This window comes from Fukomys damarensis, unplaced genomic scaffold (genome assembly GCF_012274545.1).
Source record: "Fukomys damarensis isolate Sample0158 unplaced genomic scaffold, DMR_v1.0_HiC HiC_scaffold_4, whole genome shotgun sequence".
Taxonomy (NCBI): Eukaryota; Metazoa; Chordata; class Mammalia; order Rodentia; family Bathyergidae; genus Fukomys; species Fukomys damarensis.
The window spans coordinates 61,216,631-61,242,369 of NW_022900916.1; the positions used below are offsets into that span (position 1 = coordinate 61,216,631).

The following is a 25,739-nucleotide window of genomic DNA, read 5'->3' on the forward strand; positions in this document are numbered from 1 at the left end:
AAAAAAAAAAAAAAAGACAATTTGAAGATACAGAACGAACCTCAAAACCAGACACAGCAAGATGTTGAAGTTAGGAAATTTAAAACAGCTGTGATTAATATGATGAAGAATCTAATAGATAACATTTTAGACAATATTCAAGAATAGATATAAAAGCTAAGGAAAGCGATACACATTCCAAGAAGGAGCCAGGAAAAGAATATTAGAGATCAAAACCACTATAACAGAAATGTAGAAATAATGGGCTTATTAATGGGCTGGGCATGGCTGAGAGAACATCTGAGCTTGAGGATTCCTCCAAAGAAACCTCCAAAACTGAAGAGGAAAGATAGAAAGTGAAGAAAACAACATAATCCCCAAGAACTGTGGGAAACCACAACAGCTATAACATGTGTGCCATGGAAATATTAGAAACAGAAGAAAAAGTGAAGCATACAGAAAAAAATGGATGGCTGAGAACCTTCACAAATGAATGTCAGACAACAGAGCAAAGATTCAAGAAACTCAGAGAACAAATGTAAGAAAAATTACCACAGGCATATCTTTTCACACCACAGAAAGTCAAGATAAAATCCTAAAAGAAATAAAAGGGTAAAAATCTTTATGCAAGGCCAGGGGTTTAGCTCAGTGGTGCCACCGCCTGCCTCACAAGTGCAAGCTCCCGAGTTCGATCCCAGGTACCAAAAAAACAAAACAAAACAAAAATCTTTATGCAGAAACAAAGGTAAAAACTCTTTTCAGATTTTCCTCAGAAGCTGTGCAAATAACCTCAGAAACCATGCACATAAGATGATAAGGGAGTGAAGCGTTGAGAGGAGAAAAACCTACCAACTTCAGTTCTGCACTCTGTGAAACTGCCCTTCACAAATAAAGAACAAAATCGACTTTCTAAAACAGTCAAATATTGAAGGAATTTCTTGCCAGTGCCTAATACTTTGTGAGAAATGTTAAAAGAAGTTATTTAGGAAGAAAAGAAGAATTTAAGTCAGAAACATGGATCTATATAAAGAAAGGAAGAGCATTGAATAAGGAATAAATAAAGGTAAAATTAAAAAATATTTTCTTACTTTTAATTGATAGTTTCTCCAAAATAATAGCAATAATTTATTATGTGTTTCACTATGTGTATTTATGTGTATTTATATATAAATGAATGATTACAATGATACTTGGAATTAAAGAGAAGAATTAGGATTATTTTTTAATGACAATGTACCCAAACTACCTGTGGGGCAGTATTTACTTATAAAGGCATATCATCAACTTCAGGCCAACACTATGTAAAAAATATGTATATAACATGCATGCAAAGAAAGGTAAGATAATAGAATGCCATAGAGCATTTAGTTAAGATGACAGAAAATAGGAAAAGAGTGTCAGACAAAAGTAGGAACAAAGAACAAGGGCAACAAATAGGAAACAGTTAACAACCATGATAGCTATAAATCCAACTCTATCAATGACCACTTAAAGCACCAGTGTTTTCAGGACCAGTTAAAATACAGAGTTGTCAGAAAGAATGAAATAATAAAAACCAGCTCTACTTCGTGTGTAAAACCAATATAAATATGCACATGTATTAAAAGTATGTGAATGGAGAAAGAACATACCACGATAACACTAAAGGAGATAGGATTAACTATTAATTTGAAACAGAGTAGACTTCAAAGCAAAGAAACATCCTCAGTTCTCCTGGAAGATGTAACAATTCTTAATATGTACATGCTTATTGATCCAGCATCAAATTCTGTCACCTGATAACTGAGAGAGTTACCTGTAGAAATAGATAAATTCAATGTTGTTATAATTAGTCATCTCAGCATCCTTTTATCAGATAAGGACACATCCAGCTGACAGAAAATCAGTAAGGACACAGGTGAAATCAATACTATCAGTCAACTGGTCTTATATGACATCCACAGACTATCTCACCCAATAACAGCAGAATACATTTTCTTTTTATGCACACAGAGAATTTCCACCTACATATACCACATTCTGGGCCATAAAACACACCCTAAATGAAACCATACAATATCTGCTTTCATACCACAATAGAAACAAACCAAACATCCGTGAGAGAAATATAGCTGGAATATCCTCAAGTACTTAAAGATTAAACAATACATATCTTTAAAAGGCATGAGTCAAACAATAAATATAAATAAAAATTGATGAAATGAAAAAGAAGGCATCAAAATTTCTGAGATGCTGCAAAACTGTACTTAGAAGAAAATGTATAGCATTAAGAGCATATATTACAGAAGAAAACTCTAAATCAGACACATGCCAGCAGTTGGGAAGCTAAGGTAGAAGGATCTCAAGTTTGAGTCCCATATAAGGAACTTAGAACCATTCTCAAAATAAATAATTAAAAAATAAAAAGAATGAGGTATAATGAAGATAGAACCCTGGATGGGTTCAATATCCAGTACTGCAAAAAGTAATCTACAGTTCTGTGAAATACAGTGTTGGAATTTCAATTGGCATTGCATTGAATCTGTATAGCCGTTTTGGTAGTATGGCCATTTTCACTATGTTGGTTCTTCCTACCCAGGAGCAGGGGATATCTTTCCATTTTCTTATATCCTCTTCAATCTCTTTTTTCAAAGTGCTGTAGTTTTCAGTATAGAGGTCTTTTGCTTCTTCTGTTAGATTGATTCCTAGATGCTTCATTTTTGGGGGGATGCTATTGTGAAAGAAATTCATTTGAAACCATAAGAGACCTAGAATAGCAAAAGCCATCCTAGGCAACAGGCACATGGTAGTGGGTATAACAATTCCCAATTTGAAACTATATTACAAAGCCACTGTGATAAAAACAGCATGGTACTGGCAAAGAAATAGATCTGAGGATCAGTGGAATAGATTGGAAGACACAAAAACAAATCCAGATGGACTCAGCTATGTCATCTTTGACAAAGGTGCTGACCATCCCAACTGGAGGAAAGATAGCCTCTTTAATAAATGGTATTGGAAAAACTGGATTTCAATCTTCCAAATGTTAAAATTGGACCCTTTTCTTTCACCATGCACTAAATTAAAATCCAAGTGGATTAAAGATGTAAATATAAAAACAGAAACACTAAACTTGCTGGAAGATAAGCTAGGCAGAACTTTTGAAGTCATTGGCTTAGGAAAAGATTTTATGAATAAATCCTCAGTAGCATGGGAACTAGCAGAAATAATCAATAACTGGGATCTCATCTTATTAAAAAGCTTCTGCACTGCAAAAGAAACCATCAGCAGAACTAAGAGACAACCTACAATGTGGAAAAAAATTTTACCAGCTGTTCCTCAGACAAAGGACTATTATTTAGAAAAATAAAGAACTCAGAACAATCAGCCCCCCCAAATATAAAGACTCAATTCAACAATGGACATCTGAAATGAACAGACATTTCTCAGACAAAGAAATAAAAGCAACAAGTAAATATATGAAAAAATGTTCCACATCACTGGTTATTCGAGAGATGCAGATGAAAACAACCCTGAGATTTCACCTCACCCCACAAAGAATGGCTGCTATCAAGAAATCACACAATAACAAATGTTGGCGGGGTTGTGGGGAGAAAGGGACCCTTCTCCATTGTTGGTGGGAGTGCAGACTGGTGCGACCACTATGGAAATCAATATGGAGATACCTCAAAGAGTTGGGACTGGAGGTTCCATTTGACCTAGCAATCCCTCTGTTGGGTATCTTTCCAAAAGAATTAAAAGAATCATACCACAGTGATACATGCACACCCATGTTTATAGCTGCACAGTTTGTAATAGCTAAAACTTGGAAACAGCCCATTTGCTCATCAGTTGGAAACTGGGTAAAGAAGATGTGGTGTTTCTATAAAATGGAATATTACTCAGCCATAAAGAATGAGAAATTAGAGTCATTCATAGGAAAATCGATACATATTGAGGATATACTCCTATGTGAAATAGATAAGTCACACATGTGTAAATACTGAATAGTTTCTCTGGTGTGAATAAACTATAATAGTACATAAGGTTCTAATGATATAATTAGCCATGTGAAATAGGAAGAAAGGGGCTAAAGGTGTAGGGAAAGTGGGAAGGGTAGGGAAAAAGTAATAAGGGAAAAGAAAAAAATATGAGAAAATGAAAAAATGGAAATGAAGTGTTTGTAAAGGGAAGGGGAGGAGGGGTGAAGGGAGGACAGGGACAAGGGGAAAAATGAGAACCAAGACCTGTCATGTAGAGGTACAAGATCCCAACAATGAATGTAACTGTATTGTATACCTAAAATGTACCAATAAACTCAATGAGGACAAAAAAGCAATATACAATCAATAATCTAATATTCCACTTTAAGAAAGCAGAAAATATAGAGAAAATCCAAACTAAAAGAAAAGAAGGACTACACTGAAAATGGGACATCAAAAGAGAAAAATCAATTAAATCAAAAGCTGGTTCTCTCAAGTTATCAATAAAATCAATTAACCTGAAGCCAGGACAGGTTCAAAAAGGGAAAGGATTCAAATTACTAATATCAGAAATAATAGAAGGAAGATCACTACAAATCCAAGAGAAATTAAAAGGTAGTGAGGGACTATCATGGACAATTTTATTCATGAGAAATTTAATAAACTAGATAAAGTGAATCAATTTCTTGAAAGAAACAATCTAGGAAGAAACACTCTTAAAAACATAGTCATGCAAGAAAGATAATTCAAATACTCAATAGTTAACAACCTTCCAAAACTGAAATCAACAGGTCTAAATAGATTCAACTGTGAATTATTTTAAATATGTAAGGAAGAAGTTATGCCAATTCTCTACAGTCTCTTCCATAAAATCAGGGGTACTTTCACACTGACTTGGTGCAGCTGCCACCGTCCTATATTAAGACCACTCAAAGACATTAGAAGAAATTACAAACCACTCTCTCTCATGAATATAAATACAAATATCTTCACAAAATCTTAGCAAATAGAATACAGCACCATATAAAAAGAATTAAAAAATACAACCAAGTAATATTTATCCAAGCCATAAGAGATTGGATCAAATTAAATAATAATTAATTCAATCCATCCCATCAACATACTAAGGAAGAAAAACCACACTATTATGTAAATTGATACCAAAAAAAAAAAAAGCAAAACCCTCAACCCTCATTTGTAGTTTAAAAAGAAAAAGAAAAAAGAAAAAATTTCAGTACACCAGGAACAGGAGGGGAACTTCCTCTACTCGATAAATAAATAAATAAATAAATCCTCAACAAACTGGTACATCACCTCATCATTAATAATGAGAAACTAGGACCATTCCCAGTAAGATCAGGAACAAGGTGAACATACCTCCTCCTTCCACTTTTGAACATCATACTGAAAGACATAGCTAATGAAAACACATAAGAAAGGGAAATAAAAGGTTTAAAAATTTGGAAAGAGGAAATAAAAGTATTTTTTGTTTACAGAAGCCATGATTTTCACATATAGAAATAAATAATTTATCAAAAAAAATCCCTCAATTATAACATGTTTGAAGGATCCAAAGCTAATATACAAAGTTCAGGTGCTTCCCTACTATTGGCAGTGACCAAGTATAATTTTGGACTTTAAAATTATAGATGTCACCTCCTGGTAAATGAAGTTTTAAAGACCTAATGTAGAGATAGAATCAATGATTCTTCCTGATTAAAGCCTGAATTTCCATCTGCAGAAATTTGAAAAGTTTGTATAAGCCTGAAATTCATAAGTATAAGATGCTTCTAGACCAATGTGTGCTATTCATGCTATTATTTGGGGATTTCAACCCTGATATGGCTAAAAACTGTTTCAATGTAACAATGTCAGGAGAATGAAACTATATCCATATATGTCACTCTATGGTAAAATAAAATCAAAATGGATTAAAGACCTAGACATAAAAACAAAAACATTGAAACTGCTGGGAGATGACACAGGGGAAACCCTTGAAGCCATAGGTACAGGAAAAAATTCCCTGAATATAACTCCAACTAGTACCACCAGCATTAATATCAAGAATTTTAAAAAATGAGATTATATAAATTTACAAAGCTTCTGTACAGCAAAGGAAACAATCAATAGAGTGAAGAGACATTCTACATAATTTCAAAAACAATTTGCTAACTACTCCTTGGACAGAGGAGTAACAAGTAGAATATATAAAAAAATCAAAAACTAATCCCCCAAACAAAGATCTCAATTAAAAAATTGACAAATGATTGGCATAGACACTTCTCAAAACAAGAAACACAAATAGTCGGTAGTACATGAAAAATGTCCAGGGTCTTTTGTCACAAGGAAAATGTAGATCAAGATAGCTCTTACCGTTAGAATGGCTATCATCAAGAGCACAGGAAAGAGCAAATGAGAGGTGAGAATGTGGGAAAAAGAGGCCTTCCATGTTACTGTTAGGAATATAAACTAGTACAACCAGCACAGAAATTAGTATGGAGATTTCCATTTGATCCCGCTATACATCGTCTAGGTATCTTCCCCAAAGACTTACAGATATCATACTCTAGTGAAACAAGCATATACATTTATAGTAGCATCTTTCTCAGTGTCTCATCTATGGACAACTTAGATGCACATCAAAACATTAATGGATTAAAATGAAATATTATTCCCTGCAATATAGAACATTATTCAGCCATTAGAGGAATGAAAACACGTCATTTGAAGGAAAATGGATGGATCCTGAGAGCACAGTGTTAAGTGAAATAAACCAGACACAGAAAGCTCATATGGTTTTTCTTAATAAGATGATGAATTAAGAGTAAAATAAAGGAGAGATGGTAGGAAACAGGGAGACGGAGTTTTCAGAGATGAGAAAGGGAATCAGGGGAGAGGGACAGTAGGCAGGAAGGTAAAGGGACTGAAAATGATTGAAATTGTATCTATTCATTCCCCCCAAATGAATGTAAATATCATGATTTACTAATATACAATGATTTAAAAAATTTTAATGAATGGGCTTTGTTTTTGTCACCGTCTTCTATGATGCAATTCAATAAATGATCACTTTAGTAAATTTACTAGTTTGGTCATGTCAATTGATTCCTTTCAGAATCTCAGCTATGACAGTGTTTATATTTATAAAGTGTTTCAGAATGTGAACTCACCCTCTTTCATTTTCAAAATAAAATCCATATACTAAAAATCATGCCTGTGACTTTGCTTGCACTGTTGCTTCTATGTATGTGATCCTCACTTGATTTCTGTTTATCCAGATTCTAGTCATCTTTCCATTCTTATGTGAAATGCTAGATCTTCACTAAGACATTAATATTAAGGTAACATATCCTGTACATCCTGGGTTGCCTGCAACAGTTCTGGATAACACTTATTTTCTTTTTCCCTTTTCATTTTTAAAAGTATACTAATCTAGTCACTTTATCTATGAGTCCTTTAGCCAGAAGTAATTTATTCTGATTTTTATCGCCATGTAATTTTATTTGGATACTTCATGTAAAACATTTCTTTTTGCTGATAAACAATATTCCATTGTATGGACACATCAGTTTGCTTCCGCATCTTGTTTACTGGTGGTTCTTTCTAATTATAAGTAGACTTGCTATAAATAATTTTGTGCAGGATTTTTGTGTGGAGATACATTTTCAAGTCAAAAAGGTAAACACTTAAAAGTATAGTTATGGCACCATAGGATCAAACTAGTTTTAATTTTACAGGAAACTAGAGACAAACTAAATAGGTACATCACTTTTCTTTTCTACTATCAGTGAATGAGGGCTTGGTTTCCTCAGCATCCTTACCAAGATTTTCAATTGTCTGGTTTGGGACTTCAGCCAATTTAAAAAGGATATACAAGTAGCTCCTTGTTTTAATATATAATTTCTTAATTGCATGATATTGAACATATTTTATATATTTATTTGCCATTGAAGTATCTTTTTTTCTTGAGATTTCTGTTAAGACACTTCATTTATACTATATTAGGCTATTTTCTTAAGTTCTTTACAAGATATGAGTTTTGCAAATATTTTCTCTCAATATCAGCATTGTTTTCATTTGCATCTCTCAAAAGACAAGTGATGTTGAACATTTTTTATATGTTTATTTGCTATTTTTACTTCTTTGAGAAATGTCTGTTCATTTCTGTCCTTTTTGGATCAGATCTTTAAATTTGGGTGGTTTGATGTTTTAAAGCTCTTTATATATTCTGGATAGTAGATCTTTGTATGAGGAAGAGTTGGTAAAATTTTGTTCCCACATTGTGGATTTTCTCTTCATGCTGTTAGTGGTGTCAATTGCTCTGCAGAAGCTTTTTTAAAAAATTAATTTTACTCGTACATTTAATGTGTACAACATAATAACATTCATTGTTGGAAATTTCTACCTTTACATAATCAACCTTGGTTCTCTTTTTTCCCCAGTCCCCTGCTCTCCTTTCAACCCCTCCCTCCCTATCTACAAATACTTTGCATTATTTTTCATTTTCTCATATCAATTCCATTCCCTTCTCTCCGTTCCCCTACCCCTCTCATTTCCACTTCCCTTTGTCCCTTTTCTTCCTACTTTGCATTATCTATTATACCTTTTAGGCCTTATTTACACTTTCAGTTTCTCACACTAGAGAAACTATTCATTATTTACACATGTGTGTCCTATTTATATCACTTAACAGTATCGCCTCAATGTGCATCCATTTAGCTATAAATGTCTCTAGTTTTCTCATTTTTTATGGCCAAGTAGTATTCCATCATATAAAATAACCAGTTTCTTTATACAGTCTCCCATTGATGGGTATTGGACGGTTTTAGCTATTACAAATTATGCTGCTAGAAACATGAGAGCACATATATCACTATGGTATGATTCTTTTAATTATTTGGGGAAAATACACAGCAGGGGAATAGCTGGGTCAAATGTGACTTCTAATCCTGGTTCTCTGAGGTATTCCCACAGTGATTTCCACAGTGGTTGCACCAGTCTGCACTCACATCAACAGAGGAGCAAGGTTCCTCTTTCACAGCAGCCCGGCCAGCATTTGTTATGAGTTGATTTTGTTATAGCAGCCATTCTTTCTGGGGTGAGGTGGAATCTCAGCATCATTTTTATTTGCGTTTCTTGAATGACCAGAGATGTTGAACATTTTTTCACATATTTATTTGCCATTTTTACTTCTTTGTCTGAAAAATGTTTGTTCATTTCAGATGCCCATTTTTGGATTAGGTCTTTAAATTTGGGAAGTCTCATTTTTTAAAGTTCTCTCTATACCTTCTAAAAAGTAGCCCCTTGTCTGAGGAACAGCTGGTGAAAATCTTTTCCCACTTTGTGGGTTGTCTCTTCACACTGTTGGTGGTTTCTATTGCTTTGCAGAAACTTTTTAATAACAAGAGATTCCACTTGTTGATTGTGCTAGCTCACTGAGGTAATTGAGGTTTTGTTCATAAAATATTTTCATACACCAATGTCTTCAAGAGCTCTACCTAATCTCTCTTCCAGCCATTTTAGTGTTTCTGTTTTAATATTTAGATCATTAATTCATTTTGATTTTAGTTTAGTGCATAGTGAGAGATAAAGGTCTAGTTTTAATCTTTGGAAAGTTGATCCCCAGTTTTTCCAGCATCATTTATTAAAGAGGCTATCTTTCCTCTAGTGAGGGTGTTGGCTCCTTTGTCAAAAATGAGGTAGCCTAATGTGCCTGGACTTGTTTCTGCACCTTCTAATCTGTCCCACCTGTCCTCAGGTCTGTTTCTTTGCTAGTACTATGCTGTTTTAATCACAGTAGCTTAGTAGTATAGTTTCAAGATGGAGACTGTGATACTCCCTACTTTCTCTCTTTTTAAAAAATTGCTTTTACTATTCTATGTCTCTTCTTGTTCCAAATGAATATTTGGATTGTTTTCCGAGGTCTTTGAAGTATGCAGCTAGGATTTCGAATGGGACTGCATTGAATCTATGCAGCAGTTTTAGAAGTATAGCCATTTTCACTATTTTGATTCTTCCTACCCAGGAGCAAGAAATGTTTTTCCATTTTCTGATATCATCAATCTCTTTTTTTAGAGTGCTGCAGTTTTCAGAGTAGAGGTTTTTTTATTTATTTTGTTATGTTGATTCCTAAGTATTTCAATTTGTTGGATGCTGTTGTCAAAGGAATTAATTGACCCTTTCTCTCCATGAGTCTGTTTTCCATGTACAGAAAAGCTATTAATATTTGTGGGTTAACCTACTATCCAACTAATTTACTGAATTTGGTTGTTAAGTCTAGACGACTTTTGGTGGAGTTCTTGGAGTCTTCTATATAGAGCATTATGTCATCTGAAAATAATGACAGTATGACTTCTGCCTTTCCTGTCCTTATTCCTTTAATTTTTCTTGTCTCATTGCTATGGCTATTTTTACCAGAACTGTATTGAACAGGAGTGGTGATAGTGGACATCCTTGTCTTATTCCTGATTTTAGTGTGAATAATCTCAGCTTGTGACCATTTTGCATGATATTGGCTGTTGGTTTTTCATAGATGACTTTTATCAGATTGAGGTAGAGACCATCTTTTCCAATATTCTGTAGGGTTTTTATTATGAATGTGTGTCAGATTTTATCAAATAATTTTTCTGCATCTATTGAGATGATCATGTGGTTTTTATACTCAGCTCCATTAATATAGTGTATTACATTTATTGATTTGCATGTTGAACCATCCTGCAACCCTGGGATGAATCCCACTTGGTCAGGGTGTATGATCTTCTTGATGATCTTCTGCATTCTATTTGTCTGTATTTTATAAAGGATTGTTGCCTCTATGTTTATTTGTGAGATTGGCCTATAGTTTTCTTTTTTTCATGTGTCCTTTTCTGCTTTGGGGATCAAGGTGATGCTTGCTTCCAGGAATGAACCTGACAGTATAGCTTCCCTTTCAATTTCATTGAAGAGTTCCTCTCTAAATGTCTTGTAGAATTCAGCAGTGAAGCCATCAAGGCCCAGGCTTTCCTCAGTTGGTAAGTTTTAAATTACATTTTCAAATTCATTGATTGATATTGGCTTGTTTAGAATTTTTAGATCATATTTGTTCAACTTTGGTAATTCATATGGATCTAGGAATCTGTCGTTTCTTCTGTTTTTTCCATCTTATTGGCGTAAAGGTTCTTGAAGTAGGTATTGATGATCCTCCGGATTTCTGATGGGTCCATTATATTTTCACCGTTTTCATTCCTAATTTCATGGATTTAGGCCTTTTTTTTCTCATTGAGTTTATTGGTACATTTTAGGTATACATATAGTTACATTCATCATTGGGATCTTGTACCTTTACATGACAGATCTTGGTTCTCATTTTTTCCCCTTATCCCTGCCCTCCCTTCACCCCCCTCCCTTCCCTATTTACAAATACTTTATTTACATTTTTTTATTTTCTCATATATTTTTCTTTCCTTTTTGATAAGGTTGTCTAAGGGTTTGTCAATTTTGTTTATTCTTTTGAAGAACCAACTCTTGGCTTCATTGATTTTTTTTTGTATTATTTTCTTAGTCTCTATTGTATTGATTTCTGCTCTAATCTTTATAATTTCCTCCCTTGTATGAGCTTTGGCTTTGTCCTGCTCTTCTTTTTCTAGAAGTTTGAGGTTCAGCATCAGGTTGTTTAATTGCACTCACTCTGTTTTCCTAATATGCATATTTACTGCTATGTTTCCCTCATAAGACTGCTTTCATTGTATCCCATAGATTCCATTATGTTATGTTGTTTTTGTCATTTAATTATAGGAACTAATTTCTTTAATATTCTCTGTGATCCATTGATTATTCAGGAGTGTGTTCAATTTCCATATGTTTATGAAATTCTTGCAGTTTCTTTTGCTATTGATCTCCAATTCCATTACACTATGATCTGATAATATACAGGGGATCAGTTCAATTACTTTGCACTTACTCAAACATGTTCTATGATTGAGTATGTGGCTCTATTTTGGAGAATGATTCATGTGCAGCTGAAAAGAATGTGTATATTGATTTTGTGGGGTGGAACACTGCAAACATCTGTTAAGTTCATTTGTTCAAGAGTTTGATTGAGTTCTAGTATTTCATTGTTTATTTCTGTAAGTTGATCTATGTGTGTGTGGCAGTGGTGTATTGAGGTCCCTCATTACGACTATGTTAATACTTATTTGATTCTTCATGTCCATTCATATTTGTTTTTATACTTGGGTGCACTAGTGTTTTGTGCATATATATTTATTATTGTTTCCTCTTCATCTTGGATTTTTCCATTTACTAGGATGTAGGGCCTTTCTTTGTCTGTTTTAATTAGTGTTGGTTTGAATTCTACTTGATCTGCAAATAGGATGGCTACTCCTGCATTATTTTTCATGTTCCTGTCACATGGAGTATTGTTTTCTCACCTTTAACTTTCAGTCTATGTTTCTTTTTTAATTAAGTGTGTTTCATCTACAGCCATACCACCCTGAATGTGCCCAATCTCATCTGAATTAAATATGTTTCTTGCATGCAATACATTCTTGGGATCTTGCTTCTTGAACTATTCTGCCAATATATTTCCTTTGATTGGTTAATTGAGACCAATTAACATTGATGGTTATAACTGATATGTATTGACATCCTTTTCATGAGTTTTTTTCTTTTCTTTTTTTTGGATTCTCCCCCTTTGCATTTAATTTCTTGTAATGCCTGATGGATTCATTCTGCAGGGGTTTCTGGGGTTGGTGTCCTCATTCCCATTTCCCATGTTATTTTAAAAATATTGTTTTTTTGAGTGCTGGTTTGGTATTCATGAAGTTCATTAGGTGTTCTTTGTCATCAAAGTATCATATTTCTCCATCAATTTGATAAGATAGTTTTGTTGGGTACAGCAATCTGTGCTGGAGGCTATTTTCATTTAGGGTTTCAAATACATCACTCCAACCTCTTCTTGCCTTTAGGGTTTGTGTTGAAAAGTTTGCTGTGATTCTGATAGGCTTTTCTTTGTATGTGATTTGTTTCTTTTCACTGACTGCTTATAGAATTTTGTTCTTCTGTTTGGTTTCTGGGATCTAAACTATTGTATGCCTATGTGTAGATTTTTTTTTAATCAAGGCTAGTTAGACTTCTATATGCCTCATTTATCTGTATGTCAAATTGTTTTCCCCTACTTGGGATGTTTTCTGCCAATACTTCTGTGAACAGTTTATGTTGTCTGAATTCTCTACAGTTTCTTCATTGACTCCAACCAGTCTTACATTATTCTTCTTTGCATCATCTAGCAGCTGTTGGATTGATTTCTCATTTCCCTTACTATTTTTTCATTAAGTTTATTGGTACTTTTTAGGATTACAGTACAGTTTAACATTGGGAACTTGTACCTTTACATGACAGATTTTGGTTGTCTTTTTTTTCCTCATACCACTTCCCTCCCTTCACCTCCACCACCCTCCCACATTTACAAAGACTTTGTTTACACTTTTTTCTTTTCTCACATTTTTTCTTTTCCCTTATTTCCTTTCCCATATCCTTCTCACTTCCCCTACACTTTTAGCATTTTCCTGTCTATTTCACATTATCAGTTAGATAATTTGGAACTTATTAATACTTTTAGTTTTTTATGCCAGATAAACTATTTGGTATTTTATTTACACGTGTGTGTCCTATTTATTTCACTTAAGGGTATGGCCTCACTATGCATCCATTTTCCTATGAATCACTCTACTTTCTCATTCTCTATGGCTGTGTAGTACTCCATTTTATAGAAAAACCACATCTTCTTTTTCCAGTCTCCAATTGATGGGCAGTTGGGCTGTTTCCAAGTTCCAGCTATTACAAACTGTGACACAATACACATGGGTATACACATATCACTTTGGTATGATTCTTTTCATTCTTTTGGAAAGATACCCAGCAGAGGGATATCTGGGTCAAATGGAACCTCTAATACTAGTTGTTTGAGGTATCTCTATATTGATTTCCACAGTGTTTGCTCCAGTATGCACTTCAATCAAAAATAGAAAAGGATTCCTTTCATCCCACAACCCTGCCAACATTTGTTATTGGTTGATTTTTTTTTTTTTTTTTTTTTTTTTTTTCACTCAGGTCCTTGTGCTTGCAAGGCAGGTACCAGAACCACTGAGCCCCATTGGTTGATTTCTTGATAGCAGCCATTCTTTCTGGGGTGAGGTACAATCTCAGTATTGTTTTAATCTGCATCTCTCGAATGACCAGTGATGTTGAACACTTTTTCATATGTTTACTTGCTGCTTTTACTTGATTATCTAAGAAGTATCTGTTCACATCAGATGCCCATTTCTGAATTGGGTCTTTATTTGTGGGGGGTTCTGATGTTGTGAGTTCTTTATATATTCTGGATAATACTCCTTTGTTTGATGAGCAGCTTGTAAAAACTTTTTCCCACATTGTACGTTGTTACTTAGCTTTGGCAGTGATTTCTCTTGCAGTGCAGAATCTTTTTAGTAAGGTGAAATCCCAGTTGTAGATTCTTTGTGCTAGTTCTTGTGCTATTGAGAATTTGTTCATGAAGCCTTTTCTTATGACACTGTCTTTGAGAGTTCTACCTAACTTATCTTCTAGCAAGTTCAGTGTTTCTGTTTTACTATTTACATTTTAATCTACTTGGATTTTAGTTTAGTGCATGATGAACGATATGGGTATAGTTTTAATCTTTGGCAAGTTGAAATACAGTTTTTCCAACACAATTTATTAAAGACTCTATCTTCTCTCTATGGAGGATCATCAACTCCTTTGTCAAAAGTGAGTTACCTGAGTATATCTGGAGTTGTTTCTGTATCTTCCCATCTATTCCACAGATCCTTGGGTCTTGTTCATTGCCAGGACTATGCTATTTCATCACAGTGGCTTTGTAGTATAATTTCAAATTGGAGATTGTGATACCCTTTGACATGTCTCTATTGTCTGAAATAACTTTTGTTGTTCTAGGTCTCTTCTGGTCCTGAATGAATTTTTGGATTATATTCTCTAGTTCTGTGAAATATACTGTTGGAATTTCAATCAGGATTGCATTGAATCTGTATAGCAGTTCTGGAAGTATGGCCATTTTCACTATGTTGATGCTTCCTACCCAGGAGCAAGAGATGTCTTTCCATTTCCTTATATCCTCTTTCATCTCTTTTTTCAGAGTGTTATAGTTTTCAGTATAGAGGTCTTTTGCTTCCTTCCTTAGATTGATTCCTAGATACTTCCTTTTTTGGGGATGCTATTGTGAAAGGAAGTATTTCTGTAATTTCTCTCTCAGTGAGTGCATTATTGGTGTACCAGTAGGCTATTGATTTTTGAGTGTTAACCTTGTATCCAGCTACTCTGCTGAAAGTGTCAATTAAGTCTAGGAGCCTCTTGGTGGAGTTTTTTGGGTTTTCTATGTAGAGTATCATATCATCAGCAAATAATGACAGTTTAACTTCTTCTTCCTATCTTTATTGCTCTAATTTCTTTCACTTGTCTAATTGCTGTGGCTAATGTTTCCAGAACTATACTGAAAAGGAGTGGTGATAGTGGACATCCTTGTCTTGTTCCTGATTTTAACATGATTTTCAGTTTTTGGCCATTTAATATGATGTTGGCTGTTGGTTTTTCATAGATAGCCTTTATAGATAAATACCTTCTATTCCAATTTTCTGCAGGGTTTTTATCATGAATGGATGTTGAGTTTTGTCAAATGTTTTTTCTGCATCTTTTTAGATGATCCTATGATTTTTGTCTGTTAATATATTGTATCACATTTATTGATTTATATGTTGAAGCATTCTTGCATCCCTGGAATAAATCTGACTTGGTCAGGGAGTACGATCTTCTTTTCTTTCTTTTCTTTTTTTTTTTTTTTTTTTTTTTTTTTTTTTTTTGGTACTGGGGATCAAACTCAGGCCCTTGCTGCTTGCAAGGCAGATGCTAGAACCACTGAGCTAAATCCCCACCCCTGTACAATCTTCTTCATGACCCTCTGTATTCTGTTTGCCAGTATATTATTGAGGATTTTTGCATCTATGTTCATTAGGGAGATTGGCCTGTAGTTCTCTTTTTTGTTGGGAATTTCCCTAGTTTTGGAATCAAAGTCACACTTGCTTCCTGGAAAGAATTGGGAAGTATTGCTTCCCTTTCAATTTCATTGAAAAGTTCAAAGTTCAAAAAAGTTCAATAGTTCTTCTCTAAATGTCTTGTAGAATTCAGCAGTATTCAGGACCTGGGATTTTCTTTGTCGGGAAATTTTTAATTACGTTTTCAGTTTAACTGATTGTAATGGGGATATTTAGAATTTTTTTAATCTTCTTTGTTCAACTTTGGTAATTCATATGTATCTAGAAATCTGTCCATTTCTTCTATGTTCTGCATTTTATTAGAGTACAGGTTCATGGGGTTGGTAATGATGATTCAATGGATTTCTGCTGGGTCTGTTGTGACTTCACCCTTTTCATTCCTAATTGCATGTTTGTGAGCCATTTCTTTCCTTTTTTTTGACAAGATTGGCTAAGTTTTTATAGATTTTATTTATTCTTTCAAAAAGCCAACCTTTGATTCATTGATTCTTTGTACTGTTCTCTTAGTCTCCATTGTATTGATTTCTGCTCCGATCTTTATAATTTCCTCCCTTGTACAAGCTTTGGGTTTATCTTGCTCTTCTTTTTCTAGGAGCTTAAAATTCATCATGTTTTTTTGAGCTTACCCAGTTTTCCTAATGTGGGCTTCACTGCTATGAATTTTCTATGTAGAACTGCTTTCACTGTGTCCCATAGATTCCTGTATGCTGTATTGGCATTATCATTTGTAAAAACTGGCTAATTTCTTCTTTAATTTCCTCTGTGACCCATTGATTGTTTAGGAGAGGGTTGTTCAATTTCCATGTGTTGTGAAGTACTTGCAGTTTCTTATGTTATTGATCTCCAGTTTTATTTCACTATGGTCTGATAGGGCACATGGGATAACTTCAATTCCTTTGCATTTATTTAAACACATTCTATGAGCTAGTATGGGGTCTACTTTGTAGAGTGACCCATATGCGGGTGAAAAGAATGTTTATTCTGATTTTTGGGGGGTGGAACACTATATAGATATCTATTAAGTCCATTTTGTTCAAAAGCTTTGCTCAGTTCTAGTATTTCATTGTTGATTTTTTTTGTGTAGATGATCTGTGTATTTGTGACAGCGCAGTATTGAAGTCCCCCACTACGATTGTATTAGTGTTTATTTGGTTTTTCATGTCCTTTAATATTTGTTTTATATAGTTTGGGGCATTAATATTCGGTGGTATAGCTTTGTGATTGTTATCTCTTCCTCTTGGAATGTTCTCTTTACAAGGATGTAGTGACCTTCTTTGTCTCTCTTATTTAGTTTTGGTTTGAAATTTACTTTGTCTGAAAATAAGATAAACACTCCTGCTTTTTTATGGGTTCCTTTCATGTGAAAAACTGTTTGCCGTACTTTTACTTTCATTCTATGAGTTTCTTTTTGAACTAGGTGTGTTTCTTGTATACAACTTATTGTTGCATATCACTCCTTAGTCCATTCTGCCAGTCTATTTCTTTTGATTGGTGAATTGAGACGATAAACATTGATGGTCATGACTCATTTGTATTGATTTATCATTGTCCTGTTATTGTCCTGTGTTGACCTTTTTAATTTTTTGCCCTCTCCCTTTAGTTTCTTATTTCTCCATCCATTTTAAATGAGTTTTGCAAGATACATCAGTTTATGTTGGAGGTTGTTTTCTTTTAGGGCTTGAAATTCCTCACTCCAGGTTTTCTTTTACCTGAAGGTTTGTGATGAAAAGTCTGCTATGATTCTGATGGGTTTTTGTTTGCATGTGATTTGTTTCTTTTCTCTAACTGCTTGCAGTATTTTGTTCTTCTGTTGGGTTTCTGGGATCTTGGCTATTATATGTCTATGTGTAGATTTTTTTTTAAATCATGGCTAGTTGGAGTCCTATATGCCTCATTTATCTGTATGTCAAATTCTTCCCCTCTGTTTGAGAAGCTTTCTATCATTAGTTCTGTGAACAGTTTTTTTATGTCATTTGTACTTTCTCCTGCTACTTCATGGATTCCTATCAGTCTTATATTATTCTTCTTTGCATCATCTAGTAGTTGTTGAATCAATTTCTCATGATACCTTACAGTTTTTAAGAGATCTTTGTTTTCATGGTCACTGACTGCAATCCTATCTTCTATATCTGAAATTTCATCTTCACATTCATCCCTTCTCCTGTGAAATCTTTCTGTAATTTTTAATCTCCTCGATATCTGTTTGAATCTGTTTCATGGATTCCATTTCTTTCCTATGTTGGGCATTCCTGGTTTCTATTTCTTTTTTCTTTTTATTTTATTTATTTATTTATTCATTTATTTATTTATTGGTACTGGGGATCAAACTTGGGTCCTTGCGCTTGCAAGGCAGGTGGAAAAACCACTGAGCTAAATCCCCAGCCCTTCTATTTCTTTCCTGTGTTGGGCATCTATGGCTTCTACCATGATCCTGAACTCATATATTTTTTAGTCAGTTTCTGTTCTGAATCTCTAATCATGTTTTTCATTGTACTCACCACACCATCTCTGTAGTTATCTGGGAAATTATTTCTGTTTTGAATTTTTCTGCAGCCTCATTTATCTCTTGTTACTCCCTATGCTATGCTATGAGTTCAGGATGTTCTGATGGTTGATTGTCAGACTTTCCCACCTTGTTTGCCATAGAATTTGCCATTGGTGACCTGTAAATCTGTTTTGTGCCTTGCTTAAGTGTTTTCTCGTGTTTATTTTTGTTGTTGGGCTGTCCTTGGTTTAATTCCTGGGTTAGTACTTTGATCTTCCTGATATAGCTGCACTTTAGGGTTTGAAGTCTCTAATGACTCATAGACACTCTCATTTTCATAATATCAGAAAGGACAATTCATTAAATCAATCACAACACTTTAGCCCAATTGATTCAATCAGCAACACAAGATCATAAAGCCCAGCTTAGAAATTGATCATTTGTGGTAGTTATTAATCTATCACCTTTAAACCATGTGAATTAAATCAAAATCAAGGACCAGCCCAAAATATGTTTATAGTGAGTAAACTCTTCAGTATAGCAACTTTACCCCTCAGGATGGGGACTTAGGAGTTCTGAGGAAAGGAATAGATAGGTAGAAGGATAGCAGAAGGTTTCAAGTGAAGCCAGAGGACCAGGATGATCACAGAAACTCTAGGAAACTGTTGAAGATAAGAGGGAAAGACAGAGTGCAAGAATAAAGACAAGACTAGAACAACTTAACATTAATAGGGTAGCTATAAATTGCACTCACTTTCCTTTATAACTAATGACAATTGAGAGAAGGAAAAAGAAAGAAGAATAGAAAAAGAAAGAAGAAATCTGAATTAGGTCAGGAACAGGAACAAAAAGGGAGATAAGGAACAATGTGGGGGAGCAAAAGATTGTGAAAAGATGAAAGAATAAAGGAAGAATTTTAAGAGTGGGGAAAAACAAAAATCTAAAAATAAAAATTAAAAATAAGAGGAAAGAAAGAGAAAAAATTAAAGAACCTCCTTCAGGGTGTATCTCTGCTGTCACAATAGACAATGTGGGCAGTAATGTACAGAACTATGTCAATTAGTCTCAGCAAGCCAACAGCAGACCCCTGAGATTTGGGCTAAATTCTCGCTGCAAGGCTCAAGTTGAGCTCCTTGATCTCCTGCAGGGTTAGACTCTATAAGGTTCTATGGCAGGTTCCAGCGGCCCTTACCCTGAAGATAGCCCAAGATCTGATTGAAGGTGGTGATCCCTCCAACTTTTCAACTATGGAAGTCTGGTGTGACTTTATAGCAGTTGTTCACTTCTGTTCTATCTTCTGGAGCTCAGAACGATGGCCTTTATGATCACTTGTGCCTCTGCAGTGTGGATCCAGGTACTAGCACAACTAGGAGGCTTGAGATCATGGTGAGGATGTTGCAGTGGTACCCATGCACTGGGCAGTCTTCACTGGTCTGTCCTGTGCCTTCTTGTTTTTAAGAGATTTTTCTTTTCCTATTCACTAATTGCAATCCTATATTCTATACTGAAATTCTATCTTTGCATTGCATTTGCATTCTACTGCATAGACTTTCAGTGGAGTTTTTAATCTTTTAGATATTTTCTTGCATCTGTTTTATGGATTCCATTTGTTTCTTATATTGAGTTTCCATCATGTTCCTCAGCTCTTCTATTTTTTTATTTATGGCCATTCTAGATTTTTCAATCATATCTTGCACTTTGGGCACAATCTCTGCTGTTATCTGAGAAATTATTTCTGACTTCATTTGTCCAAATCCTCTTTTGTTGCCAGTTCAAGGAGTACAGATAGTTAAGTGTCAGATTGTTCCATCTTGTTTCCCTTTGGTATTTCCTTAGGTGATTTGAAAGCTTGGTTTGGGGACTTACTTCTCATTTCAACGGCTGCAGCCTGCTGTTCCTGTATTGAGACTTTTTGCTCACCCAGTGGTCTTCAATTCTTAGCAAGCCACCAAGAGGCCTTTTCTCTGCATCTCACCAGTACAGCAATTCCTGGGTTCAAATCACTGATGCTATGGGGTGGGCCTCTGACAAGCTTTTATAACTGCAGCTTTTTCCTGGGTGGACCTTGGCTGGGTGGGCTTTCCCCAGCCTCTGGGGTCAGGGCGGATTCCTAGCTGAGAATCTTCCTGCAACCATGCTGGTCTGGACCACAATACTGCACCCAGGGATCTGTACACTCTCATAGATGCTATGAGGTAGGCTTCTGACTTAGAAGCTTTTTAATAAGAAGAGATCCCACTTGTTGATTCTTTGTGCTAGTTCATATGCAAATGAGGTTTTGTTCATAAAATATTTTCCTACACCAATGTATTTAAGAGTTCTACCTAACCTCTCTCCTAGCCAGTTCAGTGTTTCTGTTTTAATATTTATGTTTTCAATCTATTTCTATTTTAGTTTAATGCACGTTAAGAGATATAGATCTAGTTGTAATCTTTGGCAAGTTGAAACTCAACTTTTCGTGCACCATGTATTAAAGAGGCTATCTTTCCTCCAGTGAGGGTGTTTGGCTCCTCTGTTGAAGATGAGGTGGCTGAGTGTATCCGGAGTTGTTTCTGCATCTTCTAATCTGTTTCACTGGTCCTGAGGTAGAATAGTTTCTCTGTTTTGAGAAACTGAACATGTAAATAAGGATCAAAATGTATAATAGGTGATGTAAAATAGGAGGAAAAGGTGCAAAGGGGCAGAGGAAATTAGAGAAGTAGGGGAAATCAAAGAAGGGAATGTAATTAATATGATAAAATTAAAAATGGAAACAAAGTCTTTGTAAATAGAGTGGGGAAAACTGGTTGAAAGAATGGGAAAAATAAAAATCAAGATATATTATGCAAATGTACAAATCTCCAATGATGAATGTCATTATATTGTTACCTAAAATGTACCAATACAATTAATTTTAAAAAGAATGGATTTTTAACTTGTGTTCTGAGTTTATGCTTAGATTGATGAATCATTTCAAATTATTATGAAAGATGTTAAGTCTAGAATCTTTTTTTAGGAAAGATGAATGTCTCTGTTGAAAAGTGTATTCTTTCTGCATTGAATTGCTCTTATTCCTCTTTAAGAGTTAAGCTGACTGTATTGTGTTGATCTGTTTCTAAACTCTGTTCTAAGTAATATATTTACTGTCTTCCTTTTTTTTACTTTACCTTGCTGTGTTCTATAATTTCGTAGTAAGTCTTAAAATTAGATAGCATCAATCATTAGTTTCTGTTTTTCAATACTGTGTTAACTATTCTCACTACTCACCTTTCAATATAAGCTTTAGGATAACTGTTGATAGCCATAAAATGGTTTACCAAGGTTGTGATTAAAATTGCATTAAACTTATACTTCAAAATGGAAGTAATTGAAATCTTAAAATACTGGGTCCCTCAACCTGTGACATACTTTATTTATTGATGCCTTTGATTTTTTTCAGATTCTCATTTTATTTATTTATTTATTTAATTCACCACGTTTATTTGTACAATTTAGGTATGCATTATGATCACATTCATCATTTGAAATTTGTATCTGCACATGAAATATCTTGGGTATTCTTTTTTCTTCTTTCACCTTTCCTTCCTTCCATCCCTCTACCCCTATTTCTAAAAAAAAAAATTTGTTTCCATTTTCCTTCTTTTCTCATATTTTTTCTTTCCTTTCTTTTTATTTATTTTATTAGTACATTTTTTACAGTACATGATGTTTACATTTCTTTCATGGAGCTGATACATTATATAACACTTCCTAATTTTTTCATCCCCTTTCCATCCCCTTTTTCTTCCCTTTCCACCTCTCAATCCTCTTCCTATTTGAGAAAGATCTAACTCCCTACTTCCTATTATCTTTTAGTTTGCTGTCAGTAATAGCAACACTGATGATCTCCAAATATGACACCAAATATTAGAAGTCACAGTTTTTCTGAATTATATAATATATATCTACAAAAATAGAAATATCATACTATACTATATTTATAGCTTTCTTTTGTTTGAAAGAAACAAACGATATCCTCCATTACTTCCACTTTATATCTTGTATTAGATGTGCCAGTAACATCAATAAGGCAAGAGGAAAAGAAAAAAATCATCTCAATAAATGCTGTTTTAACATAACTCAGTAAAATTTTTGGTAAAGAAAGTATAGCTAGTTTTTTATCCTATTGAAACCCTCATTGATACCCCTCTTTCAGGATCTCCCAAGATAAAATGTGCTAGTATACTCCAAAGTTTGGAACTGTCCTTCGAACAGAAGCCTATGCATGTAGGCTTATCTTCCATTTTCCTCCTTTGAACTTTATGCTAGATTATACTTTACTCTCTGTGGCTTTCCAAATATGTGCTGTATTACAGAATTATATTTTTTTAAATGCACAGACCTTCCTCTGTATGCTAGAATTTCTTGTTACCTCAAAACTAAACTCAGATTCTTCAGAAAAATAAATTACTCTTTCTTCAGTAATTCCCCAATACTCTGTTTATGGCTGTATCGTTTCTAAGTTATAATTTTTGAGATGCACATATCTCTTTCTATTTCTTACATTAGGAGGTAACTCCCTTTGAGTTGACTTCTCTGAGATGTCCTTTTTTCTCTACATTTGTAGAACTTAGTATGCTGTATGGCTAAGGATGAGTTCACTTACTGCATTGGAATAGTTACTTAAAAGCACCTGATCTGAAAATAATTAAATGAAAAGAATTATTTGTACTGTGGCCATGTGTACACATGGAGATGATACAAAAACTACAGGAGTATACCAAACTTATGCTGGATGCCTGCAGGATTTGTTCTTCTCAGATGAGCTCTTTTTTGAAGACACTTGATTGTTGAGTTGATTGATGCAGTTCTTTACAACTCGTCCTCAAGTGGAGGAAAGTCCTTAGGTGTACAGAATGTTTCAGGGTTGCCTAGCAACTAAAACCTTCTATATTGCCCACTTCTCTTAGTGGTAGTAGAAGAGCATCTCATCCAGCCAGCCAGTGTTTCTGATCATGAGCTCCAGAGTCTAACTTTCTAAAGACTTTAGATAGAAATGAATGTGCTGTGTCAGAATATTAAGAACAAATATTATTTTTTAAAATTTAGGAATAAGGTGGTCTGAAGTGCTAAGATTTTTATGAGCAGAAATATTCTCCACAACATTTTTTAATTTACTTTATGCCAAGTACAAAGGAAAATTGGTCTTTAGAATTAATAAAGATAAATGCCTATTTTGAAAATGAAACTCCTAGGTGAATTTTATGAGATTATTATAAAATACATTTTTTCTCAAAATAAATTAATGAAAATTGATTAAATTGTTAAATTATTTAACTATGAGTTTGAAATTAACTCATACTAAGAAATGAATTGGTGGTTTTGTGCAAATTAAGAAAAGGAAGACATATAAATTCTATTTGTCCTTAATATTCAAATTTAGACATTTTCCAGTTCTATCAATTTTAAATCAATATTTGAACATTTGTATAACTAATGCCTTCAGAGACATGGATAGTGGCCAATAGTATATAATACCATATTTTACCTGAAAATTCACCCATTTGGCTCAACTCATTCATTCAACAAATGTTAATATATATATTCTCTATATTGTAAATATGGCACTAGATGAAGGCACACAACGAGGAGACAAATAAGCAAATCTATACCCTTTTACAATCACTGGATTTTCCCATGTCCAACCCTTTGAACCTCACTACGGTATAAATGAAGGACAAGAAAGAGAAGTTTCCCCCCACCATAAACGCTGTATGATATGGTAAGAGTAAAATACTAGAAAGACTCCCCAACATCAAAACCTTGTGCTTTCTCAGGATGACAAAGTGATATGGATAGCGATCCTATATTGTTCAAGTCATTTTGTGCAACACACATAGCCCCTTCTGTTGGAGTAGTGGATAAGAATGGCAAATCTAATATGGGTCTATATTAGTATAATCAACTCCTTTAAGAGAACAGTCTCAAAATGATATTAGGAAGCATCTAGGCAAAGCTAACCTTGTAACTTTATTTCTTAATTAAAGTAAAATCATGTAATATACATATTATTATATAGCATTTTGCAAAATTTTCTTTTTTAGAAGCATATCTCTACAGCAAAAAATATGAAAATGCTAACTCCTTCAAAATTCTTGGTGGTAACACAACTAAAGTGAATGGCTAAAGGTGCCTAATAGACACACTGAATACAGCTATTGGTAAATTATTTTAAAGGAAAATGGTCTTCCCTTATATTTCCTATAAAACTTTTTTATTCATAAATCAGACAATATTTATGAAAGAAAAAACACTTCTATTCCAAAAGAAGAAACACTTCTATTTCTTGTTGAGTCTATTGATGAGTTGCTATATATGAAAATATTAAAGATTGAGCAGAGATTTTTTTCACTTGTAATTTTAGTAATGATTTGTACTGAGCATTGGAAGTTAGTAGTTTCTAGTCACATTATTTCTTTTAAATGTAACCCAAATATTCTGGGTCATAGAATCTGATTATATTATGGGATAGATAAATCCTTCTTAAGTATATTGAGTACACTGAAGTGATATAGGATCATATCAAACTGATTGCCAGAATAAAATGTCACTTTAACCTGAAAATAAAATTTTGCCATTGATTACTCATAGTTCTTTGAAGTGTATGTTTTGCAAACTAATGTGTTTCAGCTCCAGTCTTCCTCCATTGTTCCACCTTCTACTCATTCCCATTGTGTACCGGCTTGTGAACCATTTTGAGGAGGAAAATCCATGACATGTAATTCCTATACTCATGCCTAGATCTCAGAATGTGAGACCATGGTGAGAACCAGACAGACTCAACAAGGAAAAAGTCTTTTCAAACATATATTATACTTTAGATCACAAACAAGCATACCACTTCAGGAAGTATTCTCAAGTTGATTCATCAGCCTTTGTTCATAACTCTTTGATCAGAATGTCATTCAGACTAAATATTGTTAATTTCCTTTGGTCTTTTTTTAATTCCCTGCCTTAAAATAGACAATAATGATTGACTTATTTTCACATTCATCTATTCTTTCCACTGCTCACTCAAAATTCACTGTTAAATTCTAGTGAATTTTTCATTTCATTAGTCATGTATTTCAACAGCAAGATTTTATCAGTTCTTATTTTTTCTCTTTATTGATGTTATACATTTGGTGATAAAATTTATACTTTTTATAGTTTTTTAAAAAATTTAAATTGAATTTATTGGTACATTCTAAGTAGACAGTTCAGTTACATTCATTACTGGGATCTTGTACCTTT

At 34.0% G+C, this 25,739-nt stretch overlaps 1 long non-coding RNA gene across 1 annotated transcript in view; it reads right to left on the reverse strand.

Annotated features, from left to right (window-relative positions):
- Positions 1-23,346, reverse strand: part of LOC104847870 — a 41,727-nt gene extending 18,381 nt beyond the window's left edge. The window contains exon 1 of the long non-coding RNA XR_776256.1: positions 23,228-23,346. This is a non-coding gene — a long non-coding RNA (uncharacterized LOC104847870). The remainder of the gene's footprint in view (positions 1-23,227) is intronic.
- Positions 23,347-25,739: the final 2,393 nt, after the last annotated feature.